The following is a 13,860-nucleotide window of genomic DNA, read 5'->3' as shown; positions in this document are numbered from 1 at the left end:
GCCCCCGCTCTTCACACTCCGCTCCCGCTGCCAGCACTCCGCGCACGCTGCTTTTATTTGCCCTTAGCTTTCACAAACGCAGTCTTGGGAATTCTGAATTTCTTACAGGCCATTGTTACTACGGCTTAACATTTTTAACCTTTTGACAACACGTTCAGCGTATTTTTTCCTCTGAAGATAATGTATCATATGTTGTGGGTTCATTAGTGATTGGATGTGGAGGGTGAGGAACAAGGCTAATGGGTGAGTGGTGTGCCCCGGATCTTGAGTTAGTTTGCTGGGAGTTGAATCCCAGCACTGCCCCCTATAAGCTCTGCGATCAGAGGCGAGTGAGTTGGGTAATGGTATTGGTAGGAGTGCCCAGGATGGCCGGTGTTAAACATTTAGGGCAGTGCCTGGAGCATGGTACGCACTGAACACTGATGTCAGAACAGTTCTTGGGGGTCTTTTATGAGAAGGCCTATGAGAATAAAGATAGGTGAGGAAATTAAACTGAGAGATGGATGTGATTGTAATAGCTGCATTTTTTAAAAAAAGATTTTATTTATTCATGAGAGACACACACACAGAGAGGCAGAGACACAGGCAGAGGGAGAAGCAGGCTCCACGCAGGAGCCTGACGTGGGACTCCATCCCGGGTCTCCAGGATCACGCCTTGGGCCGAAGGCGGCACTAAACCGCTGAGCCACCCGGGCTGCCCTAATAGCTGCATAATTGTATCTCTAACCATACATTAGGCATAGGTCTCTGTAGGATTTCGGTTGTGGGTCTGATTTAGTTTCTTTTATAACAGAGTTGGTTATAACCTGTTCCACCAGAAGAGAGGAATAGGTACCTACATAGAGATGGCTAATTTATTTTATTTTTTTTTTGAGATGGTAATTTTAAACAGCTGGCTTTAAACACAAACGTGGTGCCAGAGTCTAAAACAGAACTTAATTAAGGTTTCTGGACCGCTGAATTAATAAGCCTTTTTTTAAAACAAATTTAGAGCTTTTATGAGATTTTTAGTGGCTCCCAAAAGATTAAGATCTTATGTCTGAGGACAGAATTTAGAATGTTCTTTGAACTACTTAGCTTTTTCCATCAAATAAAGAGGGGTGGAGTGAAAAATTTAAGGACTGATTATTATGGCTACCCTTGTTTTACATTTAAAGAGTATTATTTAATCAGATGTTTTTCTTCAAACCTGAGAACTTGGGGATTTCATTAGCAAGTGAGTAACTTTGTAGCAGGTGATGATATTCTATAATCTTAGGTCTAAGTGAAAGGACAAAACAGTACTTTGTATAACTTGGAATCAGGCAGATGGTGGAGGAAGCAGAGTGACTGTTGAGAGTAGAAAGATTAGGGGGATCCCTGGGTGGCTCAGCGGTTTAGTGCCTGCCTTTGGCCCAGGGTGTGATCCTGGAGTCCTGGGATTGAGTCCCACATTGGGCTCCCTGCATGGAGCCTGCTTCTCCCTCTGCCTGTGTCTCTGCCTCTCACTCTCTCTCTGTGTCTCTCATGAATAAATAAATAAAATCTTTAAAAAAAAAAAAAAAGCAAAAGAAAAAAAAAAAAAGAGTAGAAAGATTAGTATTTACTTGGCTCCCAGCTTGGTAGATCCCCACAGTGTGTGAACTGGGGATGCTTTCTGGGATGTCCCAAGTTCTGGAATGCTGTGATGGGTCCACAGTCTTACCTTCCCAGGCTTCCATTATGCTTTCATTTATCTCTTTTGTTTTGTTATTTTCTATTCATGCCTGCTTTTGCCATTATTGAAGATATTACTTGTGTTCTTTAATTTTTCTTTCCCTAGTTGGCTTCTATTTAGTTTTCCTAGATTTCTGTTGAGTTGGCTTCCCAGTCCATAATACCCCTCTTACCTACTGATCAGAGGCAACTTGGCAGCTCTTGGTTGATTGTTCTACCATTTACATCTATACTATAGACTTCTGAATAGCATAATATATACTTTTATTTCTCTGTTTCCTTTTCCACATTTTAGACACTTCCTGTGGGCTTTCCACTCTGTCCCCCAGATATCTGTCCACAGATCATTTCCCTCTCTTTTTTATTTTTATTTTTCTTATTTTTATTTTTTTATAGATCTTTTCCCTCTCATTCTTCAAGGTCTGTTGTGATTTTTAGTTAAATGAATAGTTTGTTTATGTAATTATGATAAGGTACATATTTATACATTTGAGCCACCTTTTTTGTGTAGTTTTATCCTTCTTTGGAGTTAATAGTTGCTTTATTTTTTTGGTTTAGTTATCTATGATGTATTACTAATTCTTTACCCAAACTCAGTTTAATTCTCAAGTGTGATCAAAGAAGTCACATAGTCCACTGATTTCAGCTTAAAATTTTTTAAAAAGTCTTTGTTCTGGAGCGTTCTTGTCTTACTCCCGCAGTCTGGGCTGGCTTCTTCTCTTTGCTACACAGTTCTAGCTCTGGGACTTGGCTTTATCATCATCTTGAGAATTACCTTTACTTCTTTCCTGTTTTAGACCCTTGGTTTCTTGTAACTCAGTGTACTCAGTTTCCTTTGTTTTGGTGTAGCACAATCTCCAGTTTGTTTAAGAAGGAATGGTTGGAAATTTTTTTTTTTTTTTTTTAACATGATGTGCCTGAAAAAGTCTTCACCTAAAGTTTATAGTTGGTTATCAGATTCTAGGTTTGAAATAATTTTTTCCTCAATTTTGAAAGTATTGCTTCATTTTCTGATCATTTTTTTAAAAAAAGATTTTATACACACAGAGAGAGGTAGAGACATAGAGGGAGAAGCAGGCTCCATGCAGGGAGCCTGACGTGGGACTCGATCCCAGGACTCCGGGATCACACCCTGAGCCAAAGGCAGATGCTCAACTGCTGAGCCACTCAGGCGTCCCCATTTTCTGATCATTTGTATTGTTAGAAATCTGCTGTGATTCTTGTTATTCATAGCTTGTAGGTTTTCTGGAAATTTCCCTTCAAAAACTTATTTCTTTCGGTTCTGGGACCTTGTGTTACTCCTTTGAGCATTTCTTCCCCATCCCTAGCGCACACACACCCTCCCCCCCGCCCCCCCTTCAAAACACCTGGAAGTGGATTCTGGTTTGATCCTCCGTATCTTTCTCTCTTGCTTGTGTCTTCTATTCTATTTTTAACCTTCTCTTCCAGGGGAAGGTGATTGGGGAACTCACCACTCAGTATCTAGACTTTGCTTATCTGTGTCTATGACCTCTGCCCTCATCCCTTATCAGGACTCCATAAGTTTGGAGCTCATTGGTTTATACAGAGAAAATATCCATTTGCTTATATTTTTTGCAGGGGGTGTTGGGGACTTGGGGAGATGGGGAGATAGTGAGTCAATTGGCTGTGCAAGATGAGGGTTAATGTGGCATCTCTCCAGATCTGAATGTTCCTATTTTCAGCCCCACGTCAGTTTTGATAGGAGTTTAAATGAATTTAAGTATTTGTTTACAATGGCATAAAGTGTCATGGAAAAAAGCAGTGACTGAATCATGGACTAACTGAATTATGAATAACATTGGCTCCTTTCCTTTCTACCTGTGTATCCTTAAACAAGGCATTTAACCCCCTCAGACTTAAGTTCTTTTATAAAATGAGCAGAATGGAGACAAGACTGTTAAATTTTCCAATTTTGTGCTTCTATATATTATTCTTTAATAATTGCTGTTCAGCTATCTTAATATAGTCTTTAATGAGATATTTGGAAGCAAAATAGGCTGTGGAGTTGGTTTTTCTATTATGTGTTAACATTGTAACTTGTGGGAATAATAAATAAATAAATAAATAAATAAATAAATAAATAAATAAATAAAATTTTAAAGAGTATTTATCCATGAGAGAGACAGAGAGAGAGGCAGAGATACAGGCAGAGGGAGAAGCAGGCTCCATGCAGGGAACCCAACGTGGGACTCAATTCTGGGTCGCCAGGATCATGCCCTGGGCTGAAGGCAGCGCTAAACCACTGAGCCACCCGGGCTGCCCAGGAATTAATTAATTAATTAATTAATTAATTTATTTATTTTTAAAAAGATTTTATTTATTTATTCATAGAGACACACAGAGAGGCAGAGACACAGGCAGAGGGAGAAGCAGGCTCCATGCAGGGAGCCCAACGTGGAACTCGATCCAGGGTCTCCAGGATCATGCCCTGGGCTGCAGGCGGCGCTAAACCGCTGCGCCACTGGGGCTGCCTGGAATTTATTTTTTAAAAGGAGGAAGAAAAGTGTTCATTTTAATGCCATCTTGCCTGTTGTGCATTATTATTGTCATAAACTACTTCATATCTCTTAAATTTATGAATTTGGGGAAGAGGAGGGAGGCTCTGTGCCTCAATTCTGCTGTATTCCTTCTTTGCTTTTTAAAAGTATTTATGATTACAGTTCTAGTCCCCCTGTTTTTCTCAGGTGTTTGTTAGTCCTGAATGAAGATTGATTGCTTATAGTTCTTTTATAGTTATTAAAAAATATTTTGTTTATTAGAGAGTCTGAAGCGGACTCCATACTAGTTGTAGAGTGTGATGCGGGACTTGATCCCACAACCATAAGATCATGACCTGAGCTGAAATCAGGAGTTGGAAGCTTAACTGACTATAGTTAACCCCTACAGTTCTTTACTTTTAAAATATATCCTGTAAAGGGATGCCTGGGTGGCTCAGCAGTTGAGCATCTGCTGTCAGCTCAGGGTGTGATCGAAGAGTCCCAGGATCGAGTCCCACATTGGGCTCCCTGCATGGAGCCTGCTTCTCCCTCTGCCTCTCTCTGTGTCTCTGCCTTTCTCTCTGTCTCTCTCATGAATAAATAAATAAAATCTTAAAAAAAAATGACTAAACTCTTAAAAAAACAATATATCCTTTAAGGATGTATACTGAATACTGTCATACTAAGGTCACTTGGAATAATTTTCCGATAATTCGGTAATTTCAAATCACAATTTCAAAATCACAATTTTGACATGAGAGTGTATTTTATACAGCTTAATTGAGATACAGTTCACATGCCATATACTTCACCCATTGAGTATGTTCCACAGTTGATTTTAGTTTATAAAGTAAGAAGTGAAGAAAGTGGGGGCACAATTATAGTATGCAACACCCAAACTCAACCAAATCTGAGATTCCTGGAAAAACCTATCAGTTACAGAATTGGCCACTTCCTCCCCCGCTGAAACAGGGGCTTGTCAGGGGAGACCTGGGGGGAATAAGTCAGGTGGCAGGACCGGTGGTTGCTCTTGGGGCTGGGAGTGATCTCTGTGACTTTCAAGGCCAGGTGGTCTCGGACTCAGGATCGAGACTTCATCGTAGATGCAGCCAGACTCAACAAGATGGCTGCGACCGTGAAGCCCTGGGCAGCGATCCGGGTGCGCATCATAAGCTGCAAGCGGTGGCTCTGACCCTGGTGGAAGCAGTAGAGGCCGTAGGTTAGGGCGGCCGCCGTGCCCAGGCAGCCTATGGATACCATTGGGTTCTCGTGGGTCTTCCGAAGGAATTTTTCCTTGAAGCTTTCTGGAGTGCTGCAGATACTGGGGCTAAAGCCCTCAATGACTGGGGGCTGTGATGGTTCAAAGGGTGCCCCCGGAGTCACAGGGCCAGGAGCCGCCTGTCCCGGGCAACAGCTTTGGGAGAAATCCACAGTCGATGTTTTAAATTGTAAAATACATGTAAAAAAATTTACCATTTTAATGCTTTAAACATTTAAAAAAAAATTTTTTTTTAATTTTTATTTATTTATGATAGTCACACAGAGAGAGAGAGAGGCAGAGACACAGGCAGAGGGAGAAGCAGGCTCCATGCACCGGGAGCCCGACGTGGGATTCGATCCAGGGTCTCCCGGATCGCGCCCTGGGCCAAAGGCAGGCGCCAAACCGCTGCGCCACCCAGGGATCCCCATTTTTTAAAAATTTTAATTCCATTATTGTTAGCACAGTGTTATATTAGTTGCAGGTGTACAATACAGTGATTATACACTGCTCATCATGATAACTATATGTCTTTAATCCCAATCACCAAAAAGAAAAAAAAAAAATCCCCATCACCTATTTCAGCTATCCCCTCTCCCACTTCCCCTCTGGTAACCATCAGTTTGTTCTCCGTAGTTAAGTCTGTTTGTCTCTCTTTTTTTCCATTGCTCATTTGTTTTGTTTCCTAAATTCCACATGAGTGAAATCATATGGTATATTTGTCTTTGACTTATTTCACTACACATTATATATTTTTTTCTTTTTTTTTTAGATTTTATTTACTTAATTCATGAGAGAGGCAGACACACAGGCAGAGGGAGAAGCAGGCTCCACGCAAGGAGCCCAATGCGGGACTCGATCCCGGGTCTCCAGGATCACACCCTGGGCTGAAGGCGGTGCTAAACCGCTAAGCCACCTGGGCTGCCCTACACATTATATTCTTTAGCTCCATCCACGTTGTTGCAAATGGCAAGATTTCATTCTTTTTTATGGCTTAGTGATACTCCATTTTATAAGTATATGCCGCACCTTTATCTATTTAACTATCAATAGACACTTGGGCAGCTTCCATAATTTACCTTTTGTAAATAATGCGGCAATAAATATAGGGATGTGGGTGTTCCCTTGAATTAGTGTTTTTGTTTTTTTTCCTTTAACTTTTTTTTTTTTTTTTTAGGTTTTATTCATTCGATAGAGTATGCAGATGTGTGCACAAGTGGGAGGGACAGAGGGAGAGAGAGAAGCAGACTCCCTAGGGAGTGGGAAGCCCAATGCAGAACCCAATCCCAGGACCCTGGGATGATATCTTGAGCTGAAGGCTAATGGTTAACTGACTGAGCACCCAGGCACCCCTCTGTCTTTTTAAAAATTGTATTATTTTTTTTGGGGGGGTGTCATATGAAGGTTTTCTGTATTTTGGATATGTCATTTGCAAATCTCTTCTATTCAGTAGGTTACCTTTTAGTTTTTTATTGTTTCCTTCACTGCAGAAGCTTTTTATATTGTTGTAGTCCCAGTAGTTTATTTTTGCTTTTATTTCTCTTTTCTCAGGAGATCCGTCTAGGAAAAGGTTGCTATGGCCAGTGTCAGAGAAATTACTTCATGTGTTCTCTTCTAGGATTTTTTTATGGTTTCGGATTTCACATTTAGTTTTTTGATCCATTTTGAATTTATTTTAATGTATCATGTAAGGAAGTGGTCCAGTTTCCTTCTTTTGCATGTAGCTATTTGGGTTTCCCAACACTATTTGTTGAAGAGACCATCTTTTTCTCCCTGCATATTCTTTCCTCCTTCATTGGAGATTTAACTATATTTGGGTTTTCTATTCCCTTCTGTTGATCTATGTGTCTTTGTGCTAGTACTTTTTAATTTTTTTTTAAAAATTCATTTATTTATTCATAAGAGACACAGAGAGAGAAAGGCAGAGACATAGGCAGAAGGAGAAGCAGGCTCCATGCAGGGAGCCCGATGTTGGACTCGATCCCGGGACTCCAGGATCACGCCCTGGGCCAAAAGCAGGCGCACTAAACCATTGAGCCACCCAGGTGTCCTTAGTTCTAAGCTTTTGATTACTACACTGTAATATAATTTGAAGTCTGGAGTTGTTTATGCCTTTAGTTTTTTTCTGGTCTTTTCCAAGATTGTTTTGGCTATTCAAGGTCTTTTGTGGATGCATACAAATTTTAGGATTATTTGTTCTGGCCTTTGTGAAAGATGCTGTTGGTATCTTGATAGAGATTGCATTAAATGTGTAGGTAGCTTTGGGTGGTGTTAACATTTTAACAATATTTGTTCTTCCAGTCTGTGAGCTGTCTTTTTTTTCCTGTTGTCTGTAATTTCTTTCACCATTGTTTTAATTTTCATCTCTTAAGTTTATCCCTAGATATTTTTGGTGCAGTTGGAAATGGGATTGTTTTCTTAATTTTTATTTTTGCTGTTTCATATATATTAGTTTATAGAAATGCAATATATTTCTCTGCATATTGATTTTGTTTTCTTGACTTTAGTGAATTCATTTATCTGTTCCAGTATTTTTTTTTTTTTTTTTTTTTTTACAATCCTGAGGTCTTTTATTTTCTTTACAGTTATCATGCCATGAATTCATAGGGAACGGGTTCCAGCAGTTCAGGCTCCTTTCCATTGGTTCTCACAAAGTGTGCTTCTGGGTGGGGCAGGCTGGCGCTTCAGTTGGACCCAAGTACCTTTCTCTTTGGCTTCTTCTTTTTCTGATCATTTTCCTTCACACGCTTCAGGAAGCTATCTCGGCTCCTTGAGTGTTTAATATGCTCAATGAGGACATTAATTCTCTTGGCAAGAATCTTGCCCTTGTTTGTTTACAACAATGCCAACAGCATGCTGAGTAACATTGTAGACCCTTCCAGTTTTGCCATGGTAACATTTGTGGGGCATTCCTTTTTGAACAGCGCCCATTCCCTTGATGTCCACAGTATCACCTTTCTTATAGATTCGCATGTATGTGGCCAAAGGAACAACTCCATGTTTTCTAAAAGGCCTAGAGAACATATAGCGGGTACCTCTCCTCTTTCCCTTTGTGTTGGTCATTTTGGCGAATTACTGGAAGATGGCGGTTCTGGCCGAAAGGAAGCTTTTTTTTTTTTTTTTTTTTTTTACAATTTTATTTATTCATGAGAAACAGAGAGGGGTAGAGACATGGGCGGAAGGAGAAGCAGGCTCGCTGTGGGGAGCCCCATGTAGGACTCGATTCTGGGACTGTGGGATCATGACCTGAGCCAAAGGCAGACATTCAACTGCTGAGCCACCCAGGCATCCCTCAGTTCTAGTAGCTTTTTAGTGGAGTCTATAATACATGGTATCACATCATCTGCTGATAGTGAAAGTTTACTTCTTTACCGATTTGGATGCCTTTCATTTTTTTTGTTGTCTTATTTCTGTAATTAAGATTTCCAGGACTGCGTTGAATAACAGTGGTTAGATTGGACATCCTTGTCTTGTTCCTGACCTTAGGGGAAAAGTGCTTAATTTTCCCCCATTGATAATGATGTTGACTGGGGGTTTTTCAGGTAAGGCCTCTATTATGTTGAGATATGTTCTCTTTTAAACCTCTTTGTTGAGGGTTTTTATCATGAATCATGAATAGGTATTGTACTTTGACAAATGCTTTTTCTGTATCTATTGAAATGATTGTATGGTTTTTATCCTTTCTTATTGATGTGGTCTATCACATTGATTTTTAAGTATTGAGCCACTCTTGCAACCTAGTAATAAATCCCACTTGAATGATTTTTTTTTTTTTAATGTGTTGGATTCAGTTTGCTGGTATTTTGTTGAAGATTTTTGCATGTATGTTCGTCAGAGACAGTGACCTGTAGTTCTCTCTCTTTTTTTTTTTCCTAAAGATTTTATTTATTTATTCATAAGAGCCACAGAGAGTGAGAGAGAAGCAGAGACACAGGCAGATGGATAAGCAGGCTCCATGCAGGAAGCCCAATGTGGGACTCGATCCTGGGACTCCAGGATTATGCCCTGGGCTGAAGGCAGGCGCTAAACCACTGAACTACCCAGGGATCCCCAGTAGTTCTCTTCCTTCAGTGGTGTCTTTATCTACTTTTACTATCAGGGTAATGGTGGCCTCTTAGAATGAATTTGAATTTGGAAGTTTATTTTCTTCTTCTACTTGTAGTAGTTGGAGAAGAATAGGTATTAGCTCTTCTTTGAATGTTTGGTAGAATTCTCCTGTGAAGCCATCTGGTCATGTACTTTTGTTTATTGGGAGTTTTTTGATTACTGATTCCGTTTCATTGCTGGTAATTAGTCTGTTCATATTTTCTATTTCTTCCTGCTTCAGTTTAGGTAGGTTATATGTTTCTAGGAGTTTATCCATTTCTTTTCTTTTCTTTTCTTTTTAAAGATTTTATTTATTTATTCATGACAGAGAGAGAGAGGCAGAGACACAGGCAGAGAGAGAAGCAGGCTCCATGCAGGAAACCCGATGTGGGACTTGATCCCGGGACTCCAGGATCACGCCCTAGGCCAAAGGCAGGTGCTCAACCACTGAGCCACCCAGGCATCCCCTATCCATTTCTTTTAGATGTCCATTTTGTTGGCAGGTAATTTTTCACAATATTGTTAAAATTGTTTATATTTCTGTGGTGGTGTTTGTTGTTTCTCCTCTTTCCCTTGTGATTTTGTTTGAGTCCTCTCTCCCCCTCTCCCCCACCTTTTTTTTAATGAGTTTTTTGGTAGACAGCAGTTTTTTTTTTTTTTTTAAGACTTTATTTATTTATTCATGAGAGAGAGACAGAGAGAAGCAGAGGCAGAGAGAGAAGCAGGCTCCATGCAGGGAGCCCGATGTGGGACTTGATCTTGGGACTGCGGGATCACACCCTGAGTGAGCCAAAGGCAGACGTTCAACCACCGAGCCCTCCCAGGCGCCTAGTTTTGATAATTTAAAAGAATCACATCTTGGTTTCATTGATCTGTTCTATTGTGTTTTTTTTTTTGTTTTTTAGTTTCTTTAACTTTTCTGTTTTAATCTTCATTATTTTCTTTTGCTTGTTTTGGGCTTTATTTTTCTAGGTCCTTTAGATATAAGGTTACATTGCAGATTTTCTTGTTTCTTGAGGTACACCTGTATTTCTGTAAACTTCCCTCTTAGAACCACTTTTGCTACATCCTCAAGATTTTTGGATTTTTAAAAAAAATTTTTTTAAAATTTATTTATGATAGAGAGAGAGAGAGAGGGGCAGAGACACAGGCAGAGGGAGAAGCAGGCTCCACGCACCGGGAGCCTGACGTGGGATTCAATCCTGGGTCTCCAGGATCGCGCCCTGGGCCAAAGGCAGGCGCTAAACCACTGCACCACCCAGGGATCCCGGATTTTTTTTTTTTTTTTTAAGATTTTATTTATTTATGAGAGGTGCAGAGGGAGAAGCAGCCTCCATGCAGGGAGCCTGATGTGGGACTTGATCCCAGGACTCCAGGATCCACGCCCTGGGCTGAAGGCAAGCACCAAACCTCTGAGCCACCCAGGGATCCCGGATTTATGTTTTCATTTTCATTTGTTTCCATGTACTTTTTGTTTTCTTCTTTGATTTCTTGGTTGATTTATTCATTGTTTTGTAGTACTTGTTATTCACTTTCCGCGTATTTGTGGTTTTTTCAGATTTTTTCTTGGAGTTGACTTTTTGTAATCATGTTGTGGTCAGAAAAGATGCATGGTATAACTTTGATCTTTTTGAATTTGATGAGATTTGTGGCCTAGTATGTGATCTGTTCTGGAGAATGTTTCATGTGCACTTGGAAAGAATGTGTATTCTGCTGTTTTAGGATGGAATGTTCTGAATATATTTGCTGAACCTATGTGTTCCACTGTGTCATTCAAAGCCACTGTTTCCTTGTTTTTCTGTTTGGATTATTGTCCATCAATTTAAATGGAGTGTTAAAGTCCCTACTATTACTATATTACTATTGATTAGTTCCTTTATGTTTGTTATTAACTGTTTTGTGTATTTGAGTGATCCTATATTGAGTGCATAATTACCTAAAACTGTTATATCTTCTGGTTGGATTGTGTCCTTTACCATTATATAATGTCCTTTTTTAGTCATTTGTTAGTCTTTGCTTTAAAATCTGTTTTGTGGGCAGCCCCAGTGGCTCAGTAGTTTAGCGCCACCTTCAGCCCAGGGCATGATCCTGGAGACCTGGGATCGAGTCCCATATTGGGCTCCCTGCATGGAGCCTGCTTCTCCCTCTGCCTGTGTTTCTGCCTCTCTCTCTCTCTCTCTCTCTCTCTCTGTCTCTCTTGAATAAATAAAATAAAATCTTAAAAAGAAAAAAAAATAAAGTCTCTTTTGTCTAATGTAATTATTGCCACTCCAGCTTTCTTTTGAAGCCATTTGCATGACAAATGTTTCTTTTTCCCCTCACTTTGAATCTGCAGTGTCTTTAGGTCTGAAATGAGTCTCTTGTAGGTGGTAGGTATATAGATGGTTCTTGGTGTTTTTAATTTAGTCTGTCACCCTATGTCTTTTGATTGGAGTAATTAGTCCATTTACATTCAAAATAATTATTGATAGGTATTTATTGCCATTTTATTACATGTTTTGTTTTCTTGTAGATTTGCTCTGATCCTTTCTTGATGTCTTTCATTATTTGCTGGCTTTGGTGATATATTTTGGTTATTTTTATTCTTTGAATATCTATTACTGGTTTTTGATTTATGGTTACCATTAGTTGTATAACATCATCTGCATTTATCACTCTGTGTGAAGGTAATGTTTATGTTTGAATCCATTCTTCTCCTTCCACATGCCCCCCATGTTTTAGGTATACGGTGTCATTTGTTAACATCCTTTTATTTTGTGAGTTCCTTGACTGATTTTTACAGGTATTCTTATTTTTAAGTATAAAAAACTACTTTTGTGATACCTTCTTTTCATACTTACAGTCTTTTCTTTCCACTCAAATAGTTCCCTTGAATTAATTTCTTGTAGGGCTGGTTAGGTGGTCATGAACTCCTTTAGTTTTTGTCTGAGAAACTCTTTATCTCTATTTTGAATGATAGTCTAGCTGGATACAGTGCTCCTGCCTGCAGATTTTTCCCTTTCAGCATTTTGAATATATCATGCCACTCTTTCCTGTCCTGTAATGTTTGTCCTGAAAAAAATCTATTGATTGCTTTATGGAGTTTCCCTTGTATGTAACTATCTTCTTTTTCTTGCTACTTTAAAGTTTTCCTTTGTTACGACTTCTTGCCATTTTAATTACTGTTTGTCTTGGTGTAGATATTATTGGGTTGATTTTGTTGGGAGATTTCTGTGCTTCCTCAATCGGGGTATCTGCTTCCTTCCCCAGATTAGGGAAGTTTTCAGCTCTTATTTCTTCAAACAAATTTACTGCCTTTTCTCTCTGTTCTTCTGGGATCCCTATAATGTGAATGTTGTTATGCTTGGTGGAGTAACTGAGTTTCCTAAGTTTATTCTCAATTTGCAGAAGTTTTTTCTTTTCACTTGCTCAGCTTGATTGCTTCTTCCAGCGTGCTATTTATTCTATCAAGTGTGTTTTTAATTTCATATATCTTTTATTCCTGATTGCTCTTGTGTGTGTGTGTGTCCTTTTGTTAAGAGTCTTTTTGATGTCTTCTACTCTTTTTTCAAGCCCAGGGAGTATCCATATGAATATTACTTTAAATTCTCTATTAGGCATATTATATACTTTTGGCTTAGGTTTCTTTCTTTCTTTTTTTTTTTTTTTTTGGCTTAGGTTTCTTGATGTGATCTTTTTTTGTTCTGTTCTTTCATTGGGGCATATTTCTCTCCTTATTTTGTTTTAACTCTTTGTGTCTGTTTCTTTGTGTTAGGAAAGTCAGCTACGTCTCCCACTCTTGAAGGTAATGGCCTGAGAGGAGGAGGATGTAATGCCTGCACCACAAGGTCCTGTTTCTCAGGACCTGGCACCTCAGGGAGTGTCTCCTTTGCATGTTGGATGTACTCTGCTGTTGTGTTTTGGCAACTTTTTTTTTTTTTTTTTTTTTTAAGTTCAATCATTTAGAGAGGTTTCTTTTGCCTGTTGTGGGCAGTGTTTGTTCCCTGCTGGGGTGGGTGTGTTTTAGCAAAGTGCATGTTGGTCTGTTTATGAAATGAGATCTGCTGCCATGACTCCTGAACCGAGCAAAATGCAGGCGTTGGGGAATGTGGTGTGGGCAGGTTTTGCCCTGATATTCTGGGGCAGGTACCTACAGGGCTGAGACTCAGGGAAGTGTAATTGGAAAGGATAAGTCCCTCCGGGGAGGAGGGGGGTGGGGAATGGTTGATGTAAGCAAGTAGAGTAGGAGGACCCTATTAGGGGTAATACCACTCTATTTCCTGTAGGTGGTCGTGTGTTTATGCTGGGATCCTTGGAGGGAAATAGTCCCTGCCAGCTCCTTTG

At 39.7% G+C, this 13,860-nt stretch overlaps 1 protein-coding gene and 2 pseudogenes across 5 annotated transcripts in view; 1 reads left to right on the top strand and 2 right to left on the bottom strand.

The window, feature by feature from the left end:
• LOC144323892 (E3 SUMO-protein ligase RanBP2) overlaps positions 1-13,860 on the top strand; it is a 92,649-nt gene that overhangs the window by 720 nt on the left and 78,069 nt on the right. The window lies entirely within an intron of this gene.
• On the bottom strand, positions 5,040-6,460 carry LOC144323134 (HIG1 domain family member 2A pseudogene; annotated as a pseudogene).
• Positions 8,025-8,567, bottom strand: LOC144323029 (large ribosomal subunit protein eL21 pseudogene; annotated as a pseudogene).

Source organism: Canis aureus, chromosome 11, assembly GCF_053574225.1.
Source record: "Canis aureus isolate CA01 chromosome 11, VMU_Caureus_v.1.0, whole genome shotgun sequence".
Lineage (NCBI taxonomy): Eukaryota > Metazoa > Chordata > Mammalia > Carnivora > Canidae > Canis > Canis aureus.
This window is presented reverse-complemented; position numbering and strand designations above follow the sequence as displayed.